At 33.7% G+C, this 25,041-nt stretch overlaps 1 protein-coding gene across 9 annotated transcripts in view; it reads left to right on the top strand.

Moving 5' to 3' along the window:
* The window catches only part of CSNK1G1 (casein kinase 1 gamma 1), a 248,682-nt gene that overhangs the window by 66,142 nt on the left and 157,499 nt on the right, over positions 1-25,041 (top strand). For 6 of the 9 annotated variants that reach the window (XM_074234373.1, XM_074234375.1, XM_074234374.1 and 3 more), the window contains exon 2: positions 15,656-15,705. The exons of the other annotated variants lie outside the window; for them this stretch is intronic. The gene's annotated coding sequence lies outside the window, so the exon portion shown is untranslated. The remainder of the gene's footprint in view (positions 1-15,655; positions 15,706-25,041) is intronic. 9 annotated transcript variants of the gene reach the window in all.

Here is a 25,041-nt window from a genome sequence, read left to right as displayed (position 1 = left end):
ATAATGGTGTTTGAACTGGCTTTTGAAAAAATGATAGATTCTGAGGAACTTTAAGTAATGAATGAAATCCAGACATAGGGTCCTGTCAGTTCAAAGGGTCAGAAATTAGAGATGTATTATTGCTGGGAGGAAAAAATAGAGAGAAAGCAATTCTGACTAAACCAAAGAATACTGGAGTGTGGATAATCTATAATGGAAGTCTCTTTAATATTTCATTGTTTCTGAACATAATAGAATGTAATGTTTGTGTCCACTTGATACATATTATACAAATGGTATTATTCTTATTTTCTTACTAATTTAATCTAACGTTTCATTCTTGTTGCTCTCATATAGCAGGAATTCCAAGAAGGAATCTATAAAAAAGAAATTTTCACGGGTCTGTCTGTGTGTGTTTCAGTGTGTCTTTATGTCAGTGTGTCTTAAGTAGTCTTTACTTTCAAGTAGTCATCACTGTATCATAGTAACGTGGTATTCACAAGCACCTGTGTTCCTTCCCATTGATTCTATTAAGAGAAATTCAAAGCATCTGAAAGTATTATATCAACAACATTATGCTAACCTTTCTCCAGATGTGACTTTTAGGGATGTTTTTGCTTCTCAATGCTATTGATGCTTACAGTAATGAGTTGCTTGAAAAAACTACATAGAATTATATAAAATATTTAACTCCTTTTTAAAAGGAATTTTCCTTCTGCTCTAAGACCAGCTAGGAAAGCATATGGCATTCTATATTGCTTACCAACTAAGTGCACCAAGAAACCTAGATTCATTAAGTGAGTTAACATTGAGAGTTTTGATTGTAGTCAGTGCTCAGCCTGACTTTGTTTTGCTTCCTTTCATCTCCAGTTTTCCTGTTTTTGAACTTCAAAAATTTTGTGGTAGACTTTTAAAACCCCTATCAGCTGCTGGATGTTTTATACAGCTGCCTGACCAGGACAAAGCTGAGAATGCTAGGCCTCAGTTGCTGGCAGTGGTTCTTCTTCCTCTCATTAAAAAATTCTCTTAAGAAATATTTCCAGAATGTTTGTTGATTGGGTGAGTGGGAAAGAAGCCATTTTGCAGAATTTTCCTTTTAGGTTTAAATTTTAAACTCATTTCACTGTTAGTTTCTACTAATTACTTAAATAATTTTTTGCCATGTAGTACATATTTACATTAGCAAGAATCATTTTTTCTGAGATTTAATTATTTAATCTGTAAGATATATAGATAAATATGGCCATCAAAGCAGCACATCTATCATTAGTCATTTTGTAGAACTGTTTTCTTTATTGAAGTTTTCTGTGCCGTATTCCTACTACTAGAATGAAAAATGTTCTGTGAGAATATAATGAATAAATATAAAGTAAAATTTCTGGAATTTTAAGCTAACTGGTCTAAGTACATATATATTGACTATTTGCTAATAGTTGCGTGGTTGAATTTTTTTTTTTTTACATAGTAGAAATTCTGAGTGTTATCTCAAATAACAAAAATAGATTTTCCATATATCTGCTAATCTATCTTTTTGTTTTCGTTTTTGTCTACTAGAATATAAACTTGATGGGAAGCTTTATCTATTTACCTCTCTAAACAGATTATATCTTTATTTTTCCTACTATCAGTGCATTGCATTGTTTGTTGCACTTAGAATCTTTTAAATGTTAGTTGAATGAGTTTTTGAACTTCTAATGTATACATTATGTCATGAAAAGAAAAGATAACAAATTAGAAATAACACAGAATCCGAGTTGGAAAGAACTTCAACCTCTACTTGCCTAATCAACAATTGCCTTTACAACAACCTCAGTGAACAGGTTACAGCCTTTGTTTGAAGTTGCTTTAGTCTTTCCCAAAACTGTACATTCCATTTGCAACATTTTATTAGGAAGTTTAAGAAAAAGTTGCCTTTCTGCTGCTCCTACCTATTACTTTGATTCTTTCGTGTTATTTATTTTTCTCTTCTATACCTCATCTTCCCTCTGTAAGTAGTAAAATATTTCTCCATCAGAGGGCAAGTTATTCTAGTGCTACTTTCCTTCCTGGGACTATATGAAGATAGCCTGCTAGAGACTTTACTATGTTCTATCTTGGCACAAATTGTTCCCTATATGTATGATGCTTTCCTTCCTCATTTCCTTTAAGGTCAAGGCTCTTAATCTTTTAATGTTCCGGACTTCTTTGGCAGTCTGAGTCTGCAGATCTCATCTCAGAATAGTGTTTTGAAACATATAAAATGCATAGAATTATTAAGTGAATCAAAGATTAGAGAAAATAAAGTTGTAATTTTTTCCATCAAAGTTCACATACCTTTTAACTTTATTCAAGAACTCTAAGAATTAATAACTTTCATCTGAGAGCTTTTCAAGATCAGCTCCTACGTCTTCCCCAGTCCTTTCCAGTTCTCAGTACTTTCTTCTTGAAATGAAAGTTTTTCTTTGTATATTGTTCTATTTGCTTTTCTTTGATTTGATTACATTTTCAGTAACAATTACTGAGTAGCAGAGACTATTCAAACTTTATTTTTGTGTACCCATTATCTGGTGTAGTACCTGGTACATAGGTATTCAAGTGTTTATTGAATTGAATTGCTGGAATAGAAAGAGGTTAGGACTCCAGATTCCAGGAGATAGACTTTAGGTGGGTGACTTCATAGATTCCTTCTCACTCTTGAGAATCTGTTCTCTAAGCTACTCTAGGAACCATCCTCCCACTTAACTAAATTTGGCTTAATTATATTATTTTGACATCATGAATTACAAAGTGGATTTGAAAGTACATTTTTTTTTTTTTTGCTACTTTCTCCAGTTTGTCCTACATGTCCCAGTTAAGCACTTGCCTTGGACTCTAAAAGTGCTAGTTCCCATCTTTTCCTCTTATACTTAGTTGCCAATAGCTATGGTTCCTTAAGAAGTATTTACTTTGGCTATCCTTGAATTAAACTTCCATATCTTTATAATCACAGATTCAAACATCTTTGGACTTTGAATCAGATGATGCAGGTTCATATGTAGGCTTTACTAGCCTCATGACCCATAGGCAATAATAATTTTTCTTTTTAAATTAAATTTTATTTTATTTTGAAATGAAGATGTACCCTCTCTTTTTCCTGCTTCCTCTTCACTTGACAAAAAGCGTATGTAGGCAGGAAAAACACGTTCTTGAATTGGTCATGTTAAGTACATACATATATATCTGTATATATGTGAATATGTTTGTTTCAGTCTGAAATCTCAGGAGAGGTTCCCTTCATCATAAATCTTCTGTACTCATGATTAGTCATTGTGTAGTTCCGTTGCCCAAGTTTTTCAAAGTTGATTGCCTTTAAAATATTGATATTTTATCAATTATTTTCCTAGTTCTATTCATTTTATATCAATTCATATATGTCTTCTCATGTTCTTTTGGGAAAGATTTATGAACTGAAATAGAGTTCTGTCATTTTTTTTTGTATTTAAGGTACTAGGGTTAAAAGTGACTCACTCAAAGTGTCACAGCTAGGCAATTATTAAGTGTCTGAGGTCAAATTTGAACTCAGGTCCTCCTGACTCCAGGGCCAGTGCTCTATCCACTGTGCCATCTAATTCCCCAGTCCTATCCCTTTAATAATTTTTTTGGGAGGGTTGCAAGGCATTGGGATTAAGTGACTTGCCTCAGGATCACAGTGTCTCAGACTGGATTTGAACTTAGACTCTTCTGACTTGTGAGGCGGTGATCTATCCACCCTTCATCATTTCTTACATCACAGAATTATTCCATTGTATTCATATAACATAACCTGTTTAACTATTCCCTAATTGATGTGCACTCCTCTTTCCACTGTCATAAATGTTTTTATACATAAAGTCCTTTCTCTCTTCCTTAGAGCTCTTTGGGGTATAGATGTAGTAATAGTATGGATTTATCAAAGGGTATGTAAAATTTAATAACGTTTTGGGCATAGTTCCAAATTGCATTCCAGGATGATTGAACCAATTCACCGTTCAACCAATAGTACATTAAGGGAATGGGGAAGATAAGAAGCATTTATTAAATGTCTAAGCATCAGGTACTCTACTAAGCATTTTTACAAATAGTATCTCATTAATGTGCCTGATTTCCCATAGCCCCTTCGACATTTACCATTTTCCTTTTAATGTGAACATTGGCAGTCTGATTATTGTAAGGTGGAGCTTCAGGGTTGTTTTAATTTTAAGTTTTCTAATTTTAGTGATTTAGAGGATTTACTTCCTCTCATATCCTTTGTTTATTTATCAACTGGGAAATGACTTTTAGTTTTTATTTTCTTATTTTTTAGGTTTTTGCAAGGCAAATGGGGTTAAGTGGCTTGCCCAAGGCCACACAGCTAGGTAATTATTAAGTGTCTGAAGCTGGATTTGAACTCAGGTACTCCTGACTCCAGGGCCAGTGCTCTATCCACTGCGCCACCTAGCTGCCCCCATTCACTGCGCCACCTAGCTGCCCCTATATTGTCCTTCTCTTTGATTGGTTAATCCTTTCTCTCTCATCCCCCCAAAGTTAAAATATTACCTTATTTGTCACTGACTTTTTCCTGATCTTTTCCTTTTCTTTCTCTGTTCAAGCTAGCCCCTGACTGAAATAAATTTCTTCCATATCTCTATCTTTAGAAACCTCTCTTTTCCCTTCACAGCCAATGTTTGGTGCTATTTCTTCCATGGAATCTTCCTCAACTGAATTCTATACCATCTCTGGTCGAATGTTCCACCTTCTTAGAATAAGCTTTTTCCATTTCTCCTTAGTGCCTTTTCTCTAAGATCAAATTTATACTGTATAGATCTTGTTTGTATGACATTGCTTCCTTATTATCTTCCCCATTTAGCTGTGGGTTTCCTGGAGCTGAGATTGTTTCATTGTGTTCCACTTAGCATGTTGTGTTCATGGTACTTGAGATATAGGGGTGCTTAATAAATACTAATTGACTGATTGGCATTTTGCTTTTTATTATACTTGTCTGTATATATTTTTCCTTTTCTTCCTGAATTGATGAACATCTGCTTTGTTTCTCATTCATTTCAAATTTCTTTCCAGAATGGTTATGTACTGATTCACAACTCCTCTACCAATATATGAGTGTGTCATCTTCCACTGTGAATCTATACATGAGCTTAGATATCAGAGACTTAACAGAAAAACTTAATACAAAGACTTTTCCTCATTAGTATTCCTTTCTTATCCTAGGAACATGATTTGTTTACAAAGAAGCTTTTCAGTTTCATATCCTTAACTCCTACTTACCTCTCACTCAGTATATCTAATTCGTTTTCAAAGGCCTGTTGATTACACCTCTGCAACATCTCTCACCTTTTTTACTACTCCCTTCTCTCCTCTGACACTACTTCTCCTCTAGTCTTATCACTTCACTGGGATATTACAGTAGCCTGCTTCAGATCTCCCTCTACTTCAATCCAGGATCTATTCTGCCCCCCCCCCCCAAGTAATTTTTCTAAAGGGCAAGTTCAACCATGTTTCTCTTCCAAAACTTCTATCTTGTCCAGTATCAAATACAAAATCCTGTGTTTGACATTCAAAACCTTTTATAATCTAGTCCCCTCTTACTTTTTTAGTGTTCTCACTTTGCTCTCTGACATGTACTCTTCAATCCAGTGCCACTGACCTCCTGACTCAGACAAGAAACTCTGATTTGAGACTCTTCCGCAGACAAAACACTCTATCTCTTTCTGGCATTTTCTCCATCTGCCTCCCAAGCATTGAACATTTTTCCTCCTCTCTTCTAACTACTGAGCTCCCTAGTTCCAACAAAATCTGCTTTTTACTTGAAGCCTTCCCCAACCTCGCTTAATTCTTGTGCTTTCCTTCAGTTAATTATTTCCTATTGTGTGGGATAAAAATCCACTTTAAAAAATATAGAGACTTCTCTGAGCAAAAAAAAAAATTACTTTGACTTTTTTTGAGAAAAAGGCACACTCTGAGTTTCAGAAAGGCAGTGAAGATCAAGGAGATGCCTTGAATTGACAGTCAAGCAAAATTATATGGCCTAACACAATCCCCTCCTTCTCCCTATCGTCCCTCTCAGTTGACTCATTGGTTAGTCTTCATTCTACTTGTGAAAATCTACCCCCAGCAACAAAGAAAAGAATGAAAGATTTTCATAAAATATTACCTCACCGTCCAGATGGTGAGAATAACCTTCAGGATTATAACTATCTTATTGAAGTAATGGACTTGTTTGTCTTGGAACACAAGGTCTAAGAACAGTCTACTTATCACCAAACAAGAGGACTCTAAATTCTACTATCCTAGTAGTCAGTAAAAGTAGTCTTATCAAAAGTTAGGGGAGTCAGCTGCCTGTTTGGAATACAAGGGGCTTTCTTCTTGAAATAGTTTAAGAATAATTGTTTTTTCTTTAATATTTCTTAACCCTGAGAGGACTTTACTAGAAATATTAATCCTGAAATGGTTTTATTGGGAATATTCCACTTACTATGTAAAGTTTGCTTTTTAAAATATTTTGTTAAAATGTAGTCTCCCACATTTTATTGTAAGCTTCTTGAGGATAGGGGCTATCTTTTGCCTTTTTTTTTTGTATTCCCAGTACTTAGAGCAGTGTCTGATACATTTGTTGTTCAGTGGTGACTGACTCTTCATGACCCTATATGGGGTTTTCTTTTCTTTTTTCAATTGATTTTTTCTTTTCTTTTATCAATTACACATTATGAAAATTTTTCAATATTCATCCACATGCATATGTATATTTTAAAGTTATATAATTTCCTTCCACCCTCTTCCCCTCAGTGGCAAACAATCAGTTGAATATTATACATACACATTTGTGTTAACATGTTTACAGGTTAGTCATTTTCAGTATGAGAAATTAGAGGGGAAAAGAAAGAAAATCATGAGAAAGGAAATACATAAGAGAAATTTTTAAAAAGTGAATGTGGTGTTCACTCAGATTCTTCCTCTGGTTGGGAATAACATTGTCCCTAGCTGGTCTCCTAGGATTGTCTGTCCTAGTTCTCTGAATTGTTGAGAGGAGTTGCATCCATCAAGGCTGATCAACTCACATAGTTGTTAAAAGTGTACAATGTTCTCTTAATTTTGCTCCCTTCCCTCAGCATCAGTTCCTATAATTCATTCCATGTTTCTCTAGGGTCTGACAATTTATGGTTTCTTTTTTTTCTTTTTTCTTTTTTTTTTGCAAGGCAAATGGGGTTAAGTGGCTTGCCCAAGGCCACACAACTAGGTAATTATTAAGTGTCTGAGACTGGATTTGAACCCAGGTACTCCTGACTCCAGGGCCGGTGCTTTATCCACTGTGCCACCTAGCCGCCCCAATTTATGGTTTTTTATGGAACAATAATATTCCATAGTATTCATGTACCTTAATTTGTTCAGACATTCCCTAATTGATAGGCATCCTATATGGGGTTTTCTTGACAAAGATTCCCTAGTAGTTTGCCCTTTCCTTCTTCAGTTCATTTTACAGATGAGGAAACTGACGTAAGCAGGGTTAAGTGACCCAGGCCCAGCATTCTATCCACTGTGCCACCTGTCCAACCCAATAAATTATAAACTCCTTGAGTCTAGTAACTAATGTTTTTGTATTTGTATCCCCAGCATCTGGCATTTAGTGCTCACTTATTAAATGCTTATTTCATGAATCTATTCATTATGCTTAAAGCCTATAGATGTCTCAAAAATCAGCCAAGTAATAGTTTTGGTTACTGGATTTCTCAACCTTGTAGTTTATTTAGTTGATAATTAGTAGTATCATTAACAACTGAGTAAATAAATCAAAATGATTTTTTCCTGATTTTTAGAATTAATCATTTTTACTTATTTTACTCTTTTGTTCCCAGTAATTTTTAATGAAGTTTTGTAAAATTCTTTTTATGTTAATTATCACTAATCATTCAGCTGCAATTTAAATTAATCAGTAGATTCAGAATAGATTTGTCAACCCAGTAGACAATTATTGGAAAGCAGTACCTTGCTATAGATGACCAGTAAGCATTTTATTAGAAGTTTAGTCCTGACTTGCTATGTTACCTTTGAAAATGAACCCACTTTTTCCTGACATTCTAACGTTTACTAAGTGCTTTCTCTACAACAGCATTAGCTCTATGTTGTGCAGAGGAGTAAGATTGTATAGTAAATAGAGAGATAGCCTTGGGCCAAGAAAATCTTGGTTCATATCTTGCCTGTGATACATACCAGCTATATTATCTTGACAGGACAGACTTCACCTCTCCAGCACTTCAGGTTACTGTCTACTAGCTGCAATCTGCATGGCAGGGACTGATCTACATTGTTAAGATGGTTTTTTTCTTTGGAGTTCCCTTCATAATTTAAAGTGCAGACCCAGTCTTAAAACAATTTACTATATCGAAACTAAGTATGGAAGAGCTTAAGTGGTATGCCCATGGTCACTCAATATTTATTTCATTAGGAAATTATTATTCACGTGCCTACTATATCACCAGATGTTCAGTAAAGAAATCAGAGATTGATTATATACTTTGTAGCCAAAGGTGGAGAAGCTCTAGACTGTTAGTTAAAATAAGACCTGTGGCTCAGATCATGAGCTTCTAATTGTAAAATCAGACTTAAATTTAAGAAAGTAGGGAAACCACCAGATCTTATTGGTATGACTAAATAATATTTATTATGAATATGAAGTGGAAGTGCTGAATAGATTTATGGAATTAGGTCTGGTAGATAGCAAGCCTGGAGTACTATGGAGAAGGGTCACAATGTTGTACAGGAAGCAGCAACAAAAAAATTCCAAAGAAAAATAAGAGCATGAAAGCAGAATAATGAGACCTTCCAAATAGCTGAGGAAAGAAGGAAAGGGAAAAGTAAAGTTTTTCCCAACTGAATACAGAGCTCTAAAGAATAACAAAGACAGATGAGATCATTTTCTTATGAACATTACAAAACCAATAGAAGAAAACAATAGAATGGGAGATGTGATCTCTTCAAGATAATTAGCGACATTAAGGAAATATTTCGTGCAAAAATGGACTTGTTAAGAAACAAAAATGCTTGTAAAGACTTAGCAGTTGTAGAGGAGAGTAAGATGATGATGTTTGTCTTTCATTCTCAAAGATCATGATATCAGGGGGATGATGCCATGACAAGTACATGAATTAGATTTGAGTGGGGAGTGTTGTTGTGCTAAATCATGAGCCCTACTTTCTCCTCCAGAACCATCTGAGGCCAGTGACCAGATATAAATCAGGACTACTGGAAATGACCTGGATGCGAGACTATCCAAGGTCACATAGCTAGTAAGTATCAAATGTCTGGGGTCAGATTTGACCTTTCATCCTCCTGACTCTGAGGCCTCTTCTTTATCTACCATGTAATAAATCTGATTGCCTCTCATCCATGACTGTCTTCAGTTGTCCTGATTCTTATCTGACCAATGGACCTGGATGGCTCTGGAGCAGAAAGTAAGGCTGGTGACTTAGCAGAGCACCCCCTCACTACAATCCAATTTGTTTGCTTGTTGTGACATCACGTCCCCTAATGTCATGGTCTTCTTTGAGAGTAAGAAGAGATGTCAAGAATGCATAAAAGAGCTATACAAGAAAGATTATAATATCACTATAACCATCATGGTGTGTTACTGACCTAGAACCAGACATCGTGGAGAATGAAGTGGACCCTAGGAAACATTGCTAATAGTTTGGAGGTGATAGAATTCCAACTGAGCTACTTAAAATCCTGAAAGATGATGTTGTGAAAGTACTGTTCTCAAAATGCCAACAAATTTGGAAAATTCATCTTGGACACTGGATTGGAAAAGATCACTTTATATTCTAAACCCAAAGAAGGGCAATGCCATTGAACGTTCAAATTACCGAATAGTTACATCTCAAATTCCAAATTGAGTTATAGTCAAGATTTTGCAAGCTAGGCTTCAGCAAATAATTTAATCAAGAATTGCCAAAAAGAGCAGGTTGGTTTTAAAGAGGTTAGAGGGACTAGAGACCAAATTGTTAACATTTGCAGGATTCCAGAGAAAGCAAGAGAGTTCCAAAAAGCACCTGCTTCTGTTTCATTGACTATGCTAATGTGTGTGTGTGTGTGTGTGTGTGTGTGTGTGTGTGTGTGTATCACAATAATGTGTGAGTATAACAACAAAATGTTACAGAACCTCAAAGAGATGGAGGGGATCAGATCATCATATTTGTCCCCTGAGGAGCCTTCTTGAAGACCAAAGAGTAACAACCAAATATTAAACAATTGGTTCAAAATTGGAAAAGTAGAAGGCGTAGGACATATTGTTACTTTATTTATTTAACTTATATTCAGGGTACATTATGTGAAATATCAGACTTTATGAATCCAAAGTTAGAATTAACTTTGCCAGGAGAAATATCAACAACTATATGATACCAATCTGATGATAGAAAAGTGAATTGCAGTTAATTCACTTCATGAGGGTGGAAGAGGATGTTAAGCTCAAAGCTTAACATCAAAAAAGCTAAGAGCTTGGTAATGGTCCCATCACCTCCTCACAAATAACAGGAAAAATAAATGAAAGCAGCATCAGATTTCATATTTTGAGTTTCAAAGATCACTACAGGCAATGACTGTAGCCATGAAGTTAGATACACTTGTTCCTTGGAAGGAAAACTATGGCAAATCTGTCTAGCAAACTGAAAAGCAGAGATATTTCCTTTCTGATGAAGGTCAAAATAGTCAATGCTTCGGTTTTTTCATGAGTGTGAGTTTGAACTATATATGGAAAGTTGAGTGCTACAAAACTGATGATTTTGAATTGTGGTGCTACAGAAAACTTTTGAGATTCTGAGATCTGAGATCAAAGCAGGAAATACTTAAAGAAATTAGTTCAGGCTAGTCACTAGAAGGTCAGATACTAAAGTTGAAGCTTAAAGACTTTGACCACACTAACAATTGGAAAATGGGGGGGATGATCATCAATTGAATAATGACTGAAAAAGTAGGGAGTCTGCAATTGTAATAGGTGTCTATATTATAACAGATGAGAAGCAAGAGCCTTTCAGTAAAATCTTCATAAAAAACTGCAAAATTAATTGAGCTGAACCAAGAGAATATTGTACACAGTAACAGCAGGTTATTGCTACTTCAGGGTTTTCAGGGAATGAGTTTTATTTTCAGCACAGTGTACAGAGAGGTCCCAGTTATGGCTTAGAGCAGAATAGGAGTCCAAATGATGGGCCTAGGATAGTGTCTGAGACCAGTCATTATCCCCCATTCCCCAGGACTGGAAGTGAATGTAACAAATTGCTAAAAAAAAATTTAAATGAAAAAGCAAAAGAGAAAAAACCCATCCAATACATTATTACTCTGAGAATAGAGAAGACTAGGATTCGTCATTTACTTACTCCTGAAGTAAAAAAGAAATTCTCTCCTCTAACGATGACTATCTGTTTAAAAATAATTCTTAAAAGAACTAAAAAAAAGACTTTAAAATTCAAATAAGATAGATTTGAGGAAAAACTTAGAAAGAAAAAAAAGAAATAAGAGCAATCCAAGAAAAAAACAAGAAGACTATGAAAAAAATGTTACCCAACTGGAAAAGAAGATCCAGAATCTTAAGGAAGAAAATGACTCCTTGAAAATTAGAATTAGGCCAGGGGAATCCAGTGTAGTTATAAGAAACCAAGAAATAATAGAACAAAAAATTAAAAAATAGAAGAGAATGTGAAAAACTTCATAAGAAAAACAATAGATTCTTAAAATAAACCAAGAATAGAGAATATAAAAAGAGTCAGACTACCTGAAAACTACCATCAAAAAAAAATCTTGCTACAATAATGGAAGAAGATTTTTCTGAAGTATTAGAACATGAGGAGGAAAGTTGAAATAGAAAAAAAAAAACACTTATTTCCACCTGCAAGGGATTCTAGGAAGAAAGCTGATATGATTATCATAGCCAAATTCCCAAACCTCCAGATAAACAAGAAAATATTGTAGTAACAAGAAAAAAAAATTCAAATATAGCACAGTCACAATTAGAATTACACAGCACCTAACAGTGGCTATATTGAAAGATCACAGGCCTTAGACCACGACATATCAATAAGAGCAAAGACCGGGGCTTGCAGTCAAAAATATCATACATACAGAGTTAAGCATAAGCCAGAATAAAAAGAAGATGGACATTCAATGAATTGCCAGACTTTAAAGATTTTGTTGCAAAAAGACCTGAACTTAATAGAAAATTTGATATACAAGATCCAAGGTAAACATCAAAGACTAATTACAAGGAACTCAATGAAGACAAATTGTTTAATATTTATATATGGAAATATAAACCATATGTCCAAGATAGTTATTAGTAATTACGTAGCTCAAAGAAAAGATTGGGTTAGAACTGTGAAGGGTGGGATTTTTAAAATAAAAAGGTGTAGGAGATTTTAAGAAAAGCTATCATACAAATGAGGTGTAGGAGGCAGAATCGGTATAGAGGAATGAAGATGGGAAAGGAGAACTAGTACTTCAGGAAACTTACTTTCATCAGGAATGGGCTAAAGAGGAGAGGATAAGGGAGGGTATTATGTGAGGGAGTAAGATAAAAGGGGTATATTGAAGATCAATGGGAGGAGAGTAAATTAATGGAGGAATTCTTGGTAGAATGGTAAATTAAGGAATAGGGCAAGGTAGCAAGTTGAAGTATAATAGAAGAATGAAAAGAGGGATTATTGCTTTCAGGAAAATAAAAATGAGAGATCCACATATCTATGTGTACACAGCTCTCTCTCTCTCTCTATGTGTGTGTGTATATATATATATATATATATATATATATATTTCCATGTATATATGTGTGTGTGTGTCTGTGTGTGTACATATATAAATAGGTATTTATATCTGTGTATGTGGGTATGTATGTATAAATGTTTGTACATGTGTATATATTTGCATGTATATATTCATGCTTGTAGTCTTACTGGAGAGGGATTTGGAAAAAAATAAATAGTACATAGTAGGGAACTGAAGAAAACTTACAAGGAAGTAAAGAAAAGATAGATATTTTTGAATATAATGTATAATATTTATTAAATTGACTTTTTTGAAATGGAAATCTTTGCTTTATATTATGAATTCTTTCACATTTTTCTGCTCACATGATAATGGTTTTTTCCTTATTTTGTATTTAAGTTTGAAAAATAAAAAAATTTATTAAAAAAATGAAGAACTATTAGTTCATATACTTTCACCACTTATGTAATTGTTATGCTATTTAGCTTGACTACCAAACCTCAAACAGTAAAATTTGATCCATTTATTTTTTCCCATTTGACTATTGCCTTTCTTAATGCATTATTATATTAATTTTGTCTGTGTAGGAGCTTTTTAATTCCATGTAATGAGAGTTACCTATTTTATCTTTTGCAATAGCCTGATTTTTGTTAATACATCTACCGTAGCTGCAAAAGGCATATGATTTTTTAAAAAGTTTTATCTTTAATATTAAGCTTGCATATCCTTTTTAAAATATATTATAGAATGTGGTATAAGATACTAGTCTTAAGCCTAATTTCTGCCATCTAGCTTTTCTGCTTTCCTTAGCAGTCTTTTTCAAACAAGGAGTTTTCCCATCAGGTAATTTGTTTTTCATTTTATCGCACACACTGTTTATTGAGTTCATCTGTGTTCCTCCCTTACTCAGTTTCTTCCATTGAATTCACTATATATTTTTAGTCAAATGCCAGATGAGTTGGATACTTGAAGTTTTAGTGTTATTTGAGGCCTGGGAGGAGTATTCTCCCTTCATCCCTACATTTGTTTTCCTGAATGAATTTATTTTTATATTACCGAATTCCTTACAGTATCCTCTTGGCAATTTGATTAATATACTTTAGTCATATTGCTGTTTTTATTATAATGGCATGGCCTACCCATGAATAGCTATTTAAGTTCTTTAAGTAATACTTTGTAATTTCATCTATACCAGTTTTTGGTGCAATTTAGTGGTCAATCCCCGTATAGTTTATTTTATAGTTATTTGGTTTGTTTTTGTTTTTGTTTTTAGAGTTTTGCAAAGCAAATGGGGTTAAGTGGCTTGCCCAAGGCCACACAGCTAGGTCATTATTAATGTCTGAGACCAGATTTGAACCCAGGTACTCCTGACTCCAAGGCCTGTGCTCTATCCACTACGCCACCTAGCTGCCCCCATTTTATAGTTATTTGGAATGAGATTTCCCTATCTAGTTTTCATTCTTGAGTTTTGTTATCAATGTGCAGAAATGGTATTGATTTTTCATGGTTTCTGTACAGCTTCCAACTTGACTTGAGACAATTTAGATGTTACTTTCTCAAATTAGTATCTTTCTGATTCACTAGGATTTTCCAATTAAATCAACATTTCATCAGCAAATAGAGAGATAGTTTTATCTCCTCATTTCCTATCTTTTTTGGCTTTGTTATCTTTATCTTGTCTTACACTATTGTTGGTATTTATAAAACTATCAAATAGGGGGCGGCTAGGTGGCACAGTGGATAGAGCACCGGCCCTGGAGTCAGGAGTACCTGAATTCAAATGTGACCTCAGACACTTAATAATGACCTAACTGTGTGGCCTTGGGCAAGCCACTTAACCCCCTTGCCTTGCAAAAAAAACCCCCAAAAAACAAAACAACTATATCAAATAATAGGGAGGGTGGGCTTTCTTGCTTTGCTCTCCTTTATTGGAAGATGGTCCTGCTGTATCCTCATTTCATATTATTTTTGCTTTTGGTTTTAGGTAGATTCTTTTTATGATACTTAAAAAAAGCCCATTATAATTTGTAAGGTTTTTCAAATAAACACATGCTGTATTTTGTCAGAGACTATTCCTGCATTTTTTGAGATAGTAATATAGTTTTAGAATAGAATATAATTAATTATGTTGATTGTTCTCCTAATGTTGAACAATCCTTGCATCCCTTTTGTAAATCAGCTTTAGTTATGGTAAATGATTTCTTAGATAAATTTCTGTAACCTGTTTGGTAGGATTTTTTCTTTAATTTTGAAATTTAAAAATTCATTATTGATATTGACCTAATCTTTTCATTCTGTCTCTTTAACTTTCCCCGTTTTAGGCGTTTTGACAATATTTGTCTGATAAAAAGAATCTGTAGGTCCCTTTTTCACTTTTAAGAATGGTTTGTAAAAATAGCAAAATTTGATAGAATTTCCAGAGAATCTTATTAGGACCTGTATTTTTTTTTTTTGCTTTAGTATTTTCTTTTCAGCTAAATGTTTTCTTTTCTGAATTTGGGTTATTTAAGATCTTTTATCTGATGTTCTTGATAACTTAGATGCTTATATTTTTTAAGTATTTGTATATTTCTTTTGTGTTCTCAGATTTGATAGCTTATATCTGTATACAAAGTTTTGATTATTTTTATTTCTTTTCATTTTGTTTTGGCTTCACCTTGCTCATTATTTTTTTGATTCTTTTTTTTTACTTGAACTCATTTAGATCAGATTAGCTAAAGGTTTAACTACTGTTTTGGTTTTATTTTATCGTTTCTGTGTTTTTTTGTTTCCAAAATCTTTTCTGTTTTTCTCTATATTTTTTGTTTTCTTCCTCTATATTTTAAGATCTCTTCTTTTATGCTTATTTTAGTCTTATTCATTTGTTGGCTTTTTAATTTTTAAATAATGTTTATTAATATTGTGTTTTTCTGTTTTGTAATGTATTTTATAGGGATATGATTTTTCCTTGAGGACTGCTTTAGCTACATTCAAGAAATTTTGGTATGTTTCATTAGCATAATTTCCTTTCACATTTTTATTATCCCTTCTAATAATTACTGTTTCTATGATTTGTTCTTCGACCTCATTATTTAGGATTTTATTGTTAATTCTATTTAGGTTTTTCTGTATGAGTCTTTAATTTGTAATCCCTGAGCCAATAACTATAATCTATATTATAGATGCTCATTGTTTTCCATTGATTCTGAATAATACAGTTTTGTCAGGGAAATTAATTAATAGATCTTTCAGTTAAGTATTTATTTAGGATCTGATATGTAATGTGTACTCTTACTTGGAATTGAGCATACAAGAAAGTAATGAAAACATGAGCTTAAATTCAATGTGTCCATGGCAGTAGATATTCAGAGAAGTGCAGAATCAATACATGTGATTGTGAGGGGGGTATGACTGCAGCTAGGTTGAAGAAAAAATACATTATTTAGAATTCAACTGGATTCTGAAGAAAATAATATGTTGAGTAGAGCTGTTATATACAAAGATTCCAAGAGTTATTTCCAGGAGTACAGTCCAGGTTTGGGGAAAAATCAGTATAAAAACATGATAACAAGAGCTGAATTCTTTTGTGTGAGATCCATTCAGCATACTGGTTTGGCTAGCTTTGTATAGAAAGGGAAGTGTAGGATTGTTGTCCTTCATTCTAAAAGAGGAATAAAATGACATCACTATGTTAAGTGTCAAGTTACAGTGTGTCTGACTGTGGCTGATCAGACCAAAATGAGTTTGGAATGCTCTACCACAGGTTGGGCACCAAGAGTCCATGTGAACATTTGGGATGAATTCTCTAAAATTATGCATTTCCTGTTTCCTTTGAGTCACTTCAATTCTGCTTTGCTCATACAGCACAGTACCTTCTCTGATAAGGATGTGCCAGGGTTGGTACACCTGTGATAGTATCTCCCTTGGCACAGTTCAGTTTCAGAGTTCTTAAGAGAGTTCTTGAAAGTGATTTTATATTGCTTTTTCTAACCACTCTATGTACACTTTTCCTGTATGAATCCTCCATAAAATAGTCTTTCTGGTATAATGAGAAGAAAAAGCTATCCTGGGACCAGATTATGAAAGACTCCCACATCAAAACTCTCTCCTAAAGAAGATAAATGATTTCTCATATTCATATTACTTCTAAGGGTTATAGGAAGTTTCACATTGAGGTTTTTGTGATACCAAGTCCAATAATCCAGCCCCTATATCTTGTTCCCTCCAGTTTGGGTAGTCAGTACTCTCTTACTTGTTTACAGGTCTCATTTAGGAGTCTTTGTAGTGACCTGTGTTCTGTGGCAGTCAGTATTATATAGCCTGTAAAGAGGAATGTTTGGAAGACCTCACCTACTCTAAGGAACCTCTCTTTGATTTGAACTCTGCTCTGGATAGCTATCATGACAGTGACAGATACTTCTTTATGACTTAATTTATATTAATTCAACCTAACAAAGTATTAAGTTTCTAATATATACAGATAATGCTTAATGATTTGAGGGTCTAGACCAGAGCAGAGATTAGCTCTGTTGGTATACTTCAAAGGTTTTTATAGTTTTAATTTATGGATGACAGATACCTTGTACTAGAGATTTTAAAATGACATTTTACTTAATCAAATGCTTTTAAAAATAACAGGCACAATGAGCTTGTTATTCTTTGGTCATAAAATATGTAATTTTAAAGATGCAATCCATTATCTAGTATGTTTTTTTTATTAAAGATTTTATTTGAGTTTTACAATTTTCCCCCCAATTTTACTTTTCTCTCCCCACCCCCCCCAACCCCCCCTACGGAAAGCTATCTGTCAGTCTTTACTTTGTTTCCATGTTGTACATTGGTCCAAATTGAGTGTGATGAGAGAGAAATCATATCCTTAAGGAAGAAACAAAAAGTCTAATAGATAACAAGATCAGACAATAAGATATGTTTTTTTTTTCTAAATTAAAGGGAATAGTCCTTGGACTTTGTTCAAACTCCACAATTCTTTCTCTGGATACAGATGGTATTCTCTATTGCAGACAGCCCAAAATTGTCCTTGGTTGTTGCACTGATGGAATGAGTGAGTCTGTCAAGGTTGAACATCACCCCCATGTTGCTGTTAGGTTGTACAGTGTTTTTCTGTTTCTGCTCATCTCACTGAGCATCAGTTCATCCAAATACCTTCAGGCTTCCCTGAGTTCTCCGTCCCTCCTGGTTTCTTTTTTTTTTAAATTTATTTTTATTAAAGATATTGTTTGAGTTTTACATTTTTCCCCCCAATTTTTCTTCCCTCCCCCCCTCCCCCCCCACAGATAGCACTCTGTCAGTCTTTACTTTGTTTCCATGTTGTACCTTGTTCCAAATTGGGTGTGATGAGAGAGAAATCATATCCTTAAAGAGAAGAGAAGTCTAAGAGGTAACAAGATCAGACAATAAGATATCTGTTTTTTTTTCCTAAATTAAAGGGAATAGTCCTTGCACTTTGTTCAAACTCCACAGCTCCTTATCTGGATACAGATGGTACTTGCCTTTGCAGACAGCCCAAAATTGCTCCCGATTGTTGCACTGATGGAATGAGCAAGTCCTTCAAGGTTGAACATCACTCCCATGTTGCTGTTAGGGTGTACAGTGTTTTTCTGGTTCTGCTCATCTCACTCAGCATCAGTTCATGCAAATACCTCCAGGTTTCCCTGAAATCTTGTCCCTCCTGGTTTCTAATAGAACAATAGTGTTCCATGACATACATAAACCACAGTTTGCTAAGCCATTCCCCAATTGAAGGACATTTACTTGATTTCCAGTTCTTTGCTACCACAAACAGGGCTGCTGTGAATATTTTTGTACAAGTGATGTTTTTACCCTTTTTCATCATCTCTTCAGGGTATAGACCCAGTAGTGGTATTGCTGTGTCAAAGGGTATGCTCATTTTGTTGCCCTTTGGGTGTAGTTCCAAATTTCTCTATAGAAAGGTTGGATGAGTTCACAGCTCCACCAACAGTGTAAGAGTGTCCCAGATTTCCCACAACCTTTCCAACAATGATCATTATCCTTTCTGGTCATATTGGCCAGTCTGAGAGGTGTGAGGTGGTACCTCAGAGAAGCTTTAATTTTTATTTCTCTAATAATTAATGATTTAGAGCAATTTTTCATATAGCTATGGATTGCTTTGATCTCATCTGTAAATTGCCTTTGCATATCCTTTGACCATTTATTTGTCAGTGGGGGAATGGCTTTTTGTTTTAAAAAATATGACTCAGTTCTCTGTATATTTTAGAAATGAGTCCTTTGTCAGAATCATTAGTTGTAAAGATTGTTTCCCAATTTACTACATTTCTTTTGATCTTGGTTACAGTGGTTTTATCTGTGTAAAAGCTTTTTAATTTGATGTAATCAAAATCATCTTATCTAGTATGATTTGAAAGAGGCAATTTGTTTTTTCATTCTTGTGCCTTTGTGTTAAGGTATCAAAATATATGTTGATTGTAGAGTGGAAGATAAGCATTGGCTATCCCCTTTTTGTTGATGTGGAAACAGTAATGTCTAAAGCTATTTTGAGAATTAACCTTTCAATTTTGTTAAAGTTGTGTCATCTCCAGCCCATTACAAACTCGATGTAACCAAATTGCTTTACCCACTTTTTCTTTTTTTCCACTCTTGCTTCCTGCTTTCTTTCTCATTCTGCAAAGCTACATAAGCTTCTACTATTCAAGTGACTTCATTCATAGAATTTAAGGGAGAATAGGCACATCCTATTACAGAACAGCAATCATAGAAGTAAGGGTGGGAGGGCAGCTAGGTGGCGCAGTGGATAGAGCATGGGCCCTGGAGTCAGGAGTACTTGAGTTCAAATCCAGCCTCAGACACTTAATAATTACCTAGCTGTGTGGCCTTGGACAAGCCACTTAACCCCATTGCCTTGCAAAAGAAAAAAAAAAAACCTAAAAAATACTTTAAAAATATAAAATAAAAAAGTAAATCAGTGCAACAGACTAGGTGAGAATGAAAACACTCAATATCCTCTTGCTGATAAACTACTCAAAATGATGCTTGTCCTTCATTCTCAAAGAATACCATGACCATCACACACAACTAATGAGTTTCATGTGTCTAAGGCTGGATTTGAATCCCTGTTCTCCTGACTCCCAAGACCAGTGCTATATCCACTGTACTACCTAGCTGCCTAAAATAAAATAATTAAAAATGAACTCCCCATTTGATAAAAATTATTGGGAATACTGAAAATCACGCTGACAGGATAATGACTTAAACCAAAACATTTTCTCAACTAAATTCAAAACATTAAAATAATATCAGATATAAGATAGATAACTTTCAAATCTGTGGAAAAATTCTTAACCAGATTGGCAATTAAGTCAATTATAAAACATAAAATAGATAATTTTAATTTCATAAAATACAAAGCATTTATACAAAAGCAGTGCTTGTAGAATAAGAAAGGAAAGTTGGTGATTGAGGAAAAAAATCTTGATATCACATTTTTCAGAAGATAATATGGAAACTAAGACATATGGGTATATACTATAAATATGTAAAACCAAAGTCATTCCAACAGTTTTGAAAAGAAATATTGTAAAATAGTAACAACTATGTGAAAGGATGCCCCAAATTATTAATAATAAGGGAAAGGTATCTCAAAACATTTTCAATGTTTTGCCTCTCCAGCAAACTGGCAGTGATGATAAAAGATGATAGTCTGTATTACATTTAAGGAAATATAGGTTCTCTAATGTATTGTTGGGAGTAATTCCAAAGCAGTTTGGAATTACCCAAATAAATTATCTAAAATGTCCATACTTATTGATCCAGGGATCCCACTAGTAGACATTTACTCAAAGGAGATAAGAGAGAAAAAGAAAATTCCCATGAATACCAAAATATTTTTTAGTGGTATTTATAAAAAAATTCATATTTTTTCACATAATGAGCATATCTTTCATCTCTTTCCCATCCCCCCCTCTCTACTTCCCTTTGAAGAAAGGTAAGAAAAAACCTTGCATATTAAATATCAAGCAAAACAAATTTCTGCATTAGCCATGTTTTGGACTACACTCTGAGACTATTACATCATTGCGTAAGGAGGTAGGGAGTGTATTTGATCTCTGGTCCTCAGGAACCATGGTTTTTTATGTGTTGATCAGAATTCTTCAGTCTTTCAAAGTTGTTTGTCTTTACAGTGTTATTTTGAAAGTTTTTCTTTTGATTCTTCTTTCTATCCATTTTATCAGTTTATGCATGTTTTTTCAGTTTTCTTTAAGATTATGCCTCTTTCATTATTTCTTAAGGTAGAATCCATAGAATTCATAAATTATAATTTGTTCAGTCGTTTCTTGGTGGGCAATGCCTTCATTTCTAGCCTCTTAAAAAAAGGGGGGGGGAACAAATCATTTAACCTCTTTTCTTCATTTATTCATGTGTGAAGTCATAAATATTCCTTCCCTCCCTAAGTATATGAAATTTTAAAGAATTATATCACTAAGGCAAGTGAGAGTTATTAACTGTCCTAAGTTTGACTCAGGGAAAGTGCCCCACTGAGGAGCGATCACTGAAGGCCGTAACTGTTATTTGTGGTCTCTGGTACTTGACTAATGTGTTCCTCAGACTCTTCATCTATATTAGTCAGTTGGTGAGTATTTTTTATGCAGTTACTATGTGCCAGACACTGTGCTTAGCTCTCCCGATACAATCTACAGATACAGGACAATTATGTCCAAAATGGGAAAACAAGTTTATATATACATATATGTATATACATATATACACACAAATATATCAAGAGAATAAATTTAAAATGATGTTGTTTCCTAGAAAGTTCTCTTATAAAGTACTTTAGAAAGTGATTATTTCAATTCTCTTTAAAGAGAATTCTTTGAGGTTATGATAAGCAGGAAGTGCATTCCAAGCATAGGGGTAGGTAGTGTGAGGACTTGGAAATGAGAGTAGTAATAAGAAGGAAGAGAGAAAGCAAGTTCTAATAGTATGAGAAGGACCATAGTTTCTACTAGTCATAGAAAGATATAACCTGGATCTTTCTCAATTACTTTTTTATACAAATATCTTCTATCATATTTTCTTTAATATTTCCTCATGTTGTATATACTATCCCACCTTCACTTATTTTTACTTGTCCTTTCTAGTTTGATTCAAGGGTCCTTATATAGAGTTATGATCCATTTATGAAGTTAATCCTCCTATCCTGTAGTGATACCTTAGAAGGGAAATATGCCTCCTTGGACCTCAAGTTCCTTTAGTTGCCTTTACTTTGACAAGAGAAGTGATCCTAGATGTCTAAAAGTTACTCTTGAGAGTAAGCCCTGCAAAGGTTCTTTTGATTATTGGCTCATACTAACTGTGTAATCCATAAAGTCATAAATTTTTATGTTACAGCCATTTTTAAGATTAGTTACAGTTTTGTGATCTTAATTATAGGAGGAATTTTATCCAGATTAATGAAATTTAGATTTTTGAAGTATTCAACATGGATTAGGTTTTTCACCTTTTACAAGGAACCTTTCTCAGCTCCTTTTAATTCTAGTGCCTTCCAGTTAATTATTTTTTTCCTCATTTATCCTGTTTATGGTTTGCTTTGTATGTTTGTTTGTGTATTGACTCCACATTTGGATTGGGCATTCTAAGAGGGACAATCAGTTTACTGTCTTTTGCTTCTTTTTGTTTTCCAAACACTTAGAAACCTGACATTTAGTAGGTGCTCAGTTAATTCTTATTGATTGCTTGATCTTTTTTTTTTTCTCATTTTTGTGAATTAGATTGTTTTGGAGGAATTTTCAGCATCTTTGGTATATGTAGTGCCTGGATTATAAGAGCTGTTATTTCTCCTAAAATTTCATCCTTCATAAATTCCTAAAAATGTCATTAAGAAGGAAAAAGCTTAATATAAAAATTATTCTATGTAATACCTTAATTTTCTTTAGAAGGAAGCATAGTATTTTCTTTGTAATTTTTTTAAACTGTGTTTTTCTCCCGAGTGATCTCCAGATTTAATTTATGATTCATATTAACCAAATTTCATTTTCATATGTATAATTAATGTAATTAATTATACATATGTATACAGTCTGCCTTTTGGGGGGAGGAAAAGGCGAAGAATGGATATTTTAGGAAGTAGTGAGAAAAAGATATGGCTATCCTGTAGGAGTGAGTACTGGTTAATTCTCATTTTACCTTCTGTAAAATTCTTCTAAGGGGAAACCTCCACCTATAACTTTAATTTAATCTAGACTTAACAGGGTCAAAGTGTAAAAAGCATTTTTTGTTTGAGAAACCTTTCCTTGAAGTATGGGAATTAATGAAGCCCTGGAAACTTGTGATTGGTTGACTTTTTGTGGGGTGAAGGTATGGAAGGAGATATGGGTAAGAAATCAAAAGGGTGATCTAAAATGAGTGTTCTTAAACCATATAAATTAAATAATATTTTGATTCTTATATGTAGCCATTTCTTAATGTATATTTTTAGTGATACTTTTATATTTTTACTTTTGTTTCCAAATGTATCTTTCTCATTTATTTGTTCTTTGTAACAAAGGTTTAAAAGGGGTTGTGGAAAGGTTGAAGAAACCGTTCAGAAAAACTAAGCTACCCTCTCAGCAGTTCAGAGATATAGGGCAACCCTGGGAGACCAGTTTTGGACAACACCATCCTCATCCAGAGGAAAACAAAATGAAACAAACCAAAAAAAACTCCAGATAATCTGAATGAATAATATATTCACTTTTAAAAATTTTCTTTTATGTTTTTTCCTTCCTGTGTCATGTTTTTCTTTCTTTTACCTTAGTCCTAATTTCTCATATACAGAATGATTCATATGTAAACATATTAAAGATAAATGAACATGTAAAACGTTTACTAAACTGTTTGCTGCTGAGGGTGGTGGGATATGATAGTGGTAGAAAAAGTGTTACTTATGAATATAGAAGTGGATGAATGTTGAAAAACTTTCATTACATGTAATTGGAAAAATAAAATATCAGTCTTAAAAAAAGAAAAACTAGGCTGCATATTCACCATGTTTGTGTTTGCAACTTTTAATATCCATAGTCTCCTAACTGTAGTGAAGAGGGAATCAAATGTAATCATAACAAAAGAAAACCAACTTAGATGTAACTTGCTATTTATTCAGTTAATTTGGTTACAGATTTCAAATTGTTCATATCTGAATAGATGAAGCGATATACAGATTTCATTCTAGGACTTAGGAATTTTATTTCCCCCCTGAATGTTTTTCTTTGACTTTTAATTATTCAGTACTATTGAGCATTATAATTTCTTTAGAATAGTGTATATAGGAACCTTATGAACAAGTTTCACTATGTTAGTAATTTTCAAATTTTGCTTTATCTATGTGAAATGTGAAAATTTTCAGTTGGTGAAATAATTACGATTATTTATCTTTTTAAAAAGCTTAAGTTTGAAAAACTTGGATCTTTTCATGTAAATAAAATTAATTTTAAAATAATATTAGTAGCTTGGGGCGGCTAGTGGCATAGTGGATAAAGCACTGGCCTTGGAGTCAGAATTACCTGGGTTCAAATCCGGTCTCAGACACTTAATAATGTACCTAGCTGTGTGGCCTTGGGCAAGTCACTTAACCCCATTGCCTTGCAAAAACTTAAAATAATAATAATAATAATAATAACAATAATAACAATAATAATAATAATAATAATAATAGTATTAGTGGCTCTACAATTATTTAGGAAATAAATGACTTTTGGATCATTTGATTAGAATGAATTATAATTAACTTCCTTTTTATAAAACTTTATTGATGCTTTTCCCCTCCTTTATGTTAAGGTATTACCTCATTATAATTATCTCTATTGATTCTTGATTTGTGACAGTTAAGTAAAACCAAACTGACAATGGATCTAACAGCTTGTGTTACAATTTCTCCCCCCCCCCCCCCCCCCCCCCCGCCCGACTTGTACCTCTCTACTGAGTACAAAGTGTGCTTCTTCTGTGGAATGTGAGTTAATCTGAGTTTGACTACATGATAGTTTTGCTTTTATTGCATCATTGTGGACAACACACACACACACACACACGTGTGTGTGTGTGTGTGTGTGTGTGTATAGTGTTTTTGATTCTTTATTATTAAATCTGTATCAGTTCATAAAAGTCTTCCTATATTTCTCTGAATTATTCATTTTTGTCACTTCTTATAGAATAATAATATTTAATTGCATTTAGTTGAGCCACTCTCCAGTTGATAGACATTTGCTTCATTTACATTTTTGATTAGCTGATTTTGCTAATGCTAAGAATATTCTTTTATATTTGGAAACTTTTTTTCTATTAATCATCTCCTTGAGGATACATGTT

Source organism: Macrotis lagotis, chromosome 4 (genome assembly GCF_037893015.1).
Source record: "Macrotis lagotis isolate mMagLag1 chromosome 4, bilby.v1.9.chrom.fasta, whole genome shotgun sequence".
Lineage (NCBI taxonomy): Eukaryota > Metazoa > Chordata > Mammalia > Peramelemorphia > Peramelidae > Macrotis > Macrotis lagotis.
The sequence above is the reverse complement of the archived record's forward strand: the minus strand, read 5'-3'. Positions and strand labels throughout refer to the sequence as shown.